This window comes from Lolium perenne, chromosome 6 (assembly GCF_019359855.2).
Source record: "Lolium perenne isolate Kyuss_39 chromosome 6, Kyuss_2.0, whole genome shotgun sequence".
NCBI classification, from domain to species: Eukaryota; Viridiplantae; Streptophyta; class Magnoliopsida; order Poales; family Poaceae; genus Lolium; species Lolium perenne.
The window spans coordinates 88339888-88343483 of NC_067249.2; positions in this window are offsets into that span (position 1 = coordinate 88339888).

Consider the following 3596-nt stretch of genomic DNA (forward strand, 5'->3'; position numbering starts at 1 on the left):
AAGCTTACGATAGTCCGTACATAAACGATTTGCACCATCCTTCTTGTCCACAAACAAGACGGGGGATCTCCAGGGGGATGCACTTGGTCTAATCAGACCTTTGGCCAACATATCATCTATCTGCTTCTTCAGCTCCACAAGCTCGGTTGCGTTCATGCTGTAGGCTCTCTGGGCTATGGGTCCAGTTCCGGGGATTAACTCGATGATAAACTCGATATCCCTATCCGGGGGCATACCGGGTAGATCATCCGGAAACACGTCAGGGTAGCGACAAACAACCCTAATTTGATCCAGAGTTGGCTTGGATACACTTTGGTTGCAGGTGAATTTTCTGGGTAGTTTTTCAGAGACGTGCTCTACTACGATACCGGTGCTGCTAGTCATGGTTATGGCTTTCTTGGCACAGTCTATCAATCCATTGTGCTTGGACATCCAGTCCATTCCTAGGACAACTTCCAAACCTTTGGTTCCCAGTATGATTAGATTGGCATAGAAATCTACATCATGGATTTTGATTGGTACATTTTTGCAAAATTTTCTGGCTTTGGTGGTTGATCCGGGGATTTGAACTATCATAACATGCTTCAAACTGAGGGGTTGAATTTTACTTGTTGATGCAAATTCTTCGGTGACAAAAGAATGAGATGCTCCGGAATCAAACAACACTCTGGCAGGGATGTGGTTGACAGAAAACATACCCAGTACAACATCTGGTGCTTCCTGGGCTTCTTCAGCGTTCATGTGGTAGAGGCGGCCGTTGCGGTTATTGGGGTTGTTGGGGGCGAACTTCTTGCCGGTGGAGACACGACGTTGTTGCTGAGCAGGTGCAGCGGTGTTGCCGGCGAGCTTGGCAAGACGCTTGGGACACTCGTTGGAGTAGTGCCCCACTACACCACACTCATAGCAAGTGATGGTGGTCTTATCCTGCTTGTTCGCAACGGGAACGGCATTGCTTCCGGTTCTGGGAGCGGTGTTGGTGTTGTTGTTGTTGTTGTTGTTGGGGGCTCGGGGCGGAGCGCGGTTGTAGTAGTAGTAGTAGTAGTTGTTGTTGTTGTAGCCTCCTGGCTTGGAGTTTCCTCCACTCCGGTTCTGATAACCGGGGTGCGAGTTCTGCATCGGTGGTTTGTTGTTTATCGGAGTGAAACCTCCGCTTGAGCTAGGGCGATACTTTTGGGGGTGGCTTGATCCACTCTGATTTGCCATGCGGCGCTTGCGGTTCTCATTGGCTTGGTTCAACTTGCCCTCCATCTGGATGGCGGAGTCAACCAGGGCTTCGAGGTCGGCGAAGGGGATGTTGACGAGGACAGTCTGCATCTCATCATGCAGTCCGTTCAGGAATCTCTCCTTCCTCTTCTCAACGGTGTCGGTCTCATCAGGGGCATACCTCGACAGTGTGAGAAACTTGTCGCGGTATTCACCACCGTCATGCGACCTTGTTTCAGCTCACGGAATTCATCCCTCATCTTTTTGATAAGACCCGGGGGTACATGGTACTTGCTGAACTTCAGCTTGAAATCTTCCCAAGTCATGAATTGACCTCCGTTCATGGCACGGGTGCTTGTCCACCAAGCGCGGGCTGGTCCAACGAGATAGTGAGTGGCGAACAAGACTTTCTCGTTGGCCTCCACTCCGGCTACCTCCAGATTGTTCTCCATAGTCTAGAGCCAATCGTCAGCGTCGAGGGGTTCCTCGGTCTTGCTAAACACCGGGGGATTGGTGTTCTGAAAGTTCTTGAGCTTGGATCCAGGGTGATCATGATTTCCATGGCCTTGGTTGGCGATGTTCTGCAAAGCGATGAGGTTGGCTTGGCGTTCGGCTCTTTTTGTTTCCCTGTTGGCAAGCATGGTTTGCAGCAGTTGCAACATCGCGTCGTTGGTGCGATTTGGAGGGGCCATCTGAAGATATAGAAGATCATGAGATAAGAGGGAACATTCTATGGTTCATTTTGGTTAAGTTTGAAAACATTTGAAAACTTGTAATCTTTTCATGACAAACATAACATTCATTCATTCATTCACACATAGTACAAACTAACACACATACTTCAATGGTTTTAAGAACCATTCTCATGCTACGATACAAGGGACGGGATACAACTCACACCTACTATAAGTGGAACTAGTGCAACTACTCCTCATCCTCGACATCGATCGGGACGTAGTCGTCGGGTCCTGCCTCCAGGAACTCGTAGTCCTCCTCCTCGGTGTTCTCGTCCTCCTCAAAGTCGTTGTCGTCACTCAGGAAGGCGTCTCCTCCCTGAATGTCGATGCCTCCGTCGTCATCCTCCAGCTGACGAATCTGATCCTCCTGGGCCTTGACAGTGGCCTCAAGTGACGCGATCCGGGCGCGAAGGCGACGAATCGTAGCGTCCTTCTTGGCACACTGCCGGCGAAGGCTCTTGCGATCGTTGTTGAGTAGCTTGATCGCCTCACCCTGCTCGGTGATGTGAGCATGGGTCTGGTTCGCGTAAGCGCGAGTGGCGTCGAGGTCCCTCTGAGTCTGGTAGAGCATGATGTCCAGGTGCTCAGCATGGTGCCTCAACTCCGGGTGCGGCTGTAGCCCCATGGGCACTCCCGCAGCATCACGCCTCACAAGGTGTGCGTAGCGCGACGCAAGGATGCGCACCATGTTCTGTCCACAGAGGCGCGCAAGTGCCTCCTGAAGGCCACGTGCGAGTCCGTCGAGCCAGTTGCTCTCGCGGAAGGAGAAGAGGATCCTCTCCGAGGTGGGAGGCTCCATCTTGCCCCTCAAGTCGGCAGTGATCACCCACTGCAACTCTCCTCCGGGCGTGTCGTCCAGCTGAACCCCGTGGAACTCGGGGTGTGGGCGCCCAAGGAAGTCAGAGACAGCGTTGAGGTCGTGCTCGAAGATCAAGCTCCCTCCGTTCCCAAGCTGATAAAACTTGGTGTTGATGGGTTCATTCGGCTCCATCTGAAAGAGAATTGGATGAGTAAGTTAGAGAGTGCAAAGTGTGGCAAAATTTTAAGTTGATTCAAATAAGATAGAACATGATTCATCAAATTTTGGCAAAGTCTCAAAGACAAGAGTATAAGTAAATTTTCACAAATATTTTCTTTCATTTGATTTTTCAAAGTTAAGTTTTTCAGAACGCCCATTCTAACTAAGGTCTTCTAAGGTCAAACAATGGCTCTGATACCAACTTGTCAACACCCGGGTTTTTAAGTCCGGATGCCTATTATGTCATACATCGCAATCCCAGGAATATTGTTGTTGCGAGGCATAATAGTTAAGTATCACAGTCATCATTCATTACAAACCATAAGTCTTACAAATTTGGAATCACATGATCCATATTACACGAATAGTTGATCTATCGATCAACGAACAAACACAAGTTCATACTTCATAGCGGAAGCGTAAGATACAAGGACTCTCTAGTCCACAGGCCAACGCTTGACGTCGGAAGACTCCTAGTTGTCGTAGGCGTCCTGCTGGTCGTCTCCTTGTTCATCTTCATACTCTGGCCATTTGAATAGCCAGGGACAAAGCCGTGAGTACTTTAAGTACTCGCAAACTAATACTAATGTAAGTGCTAGACATTTCTAGTATGGTTTGCTAAGCTCTAGTTTATTTGC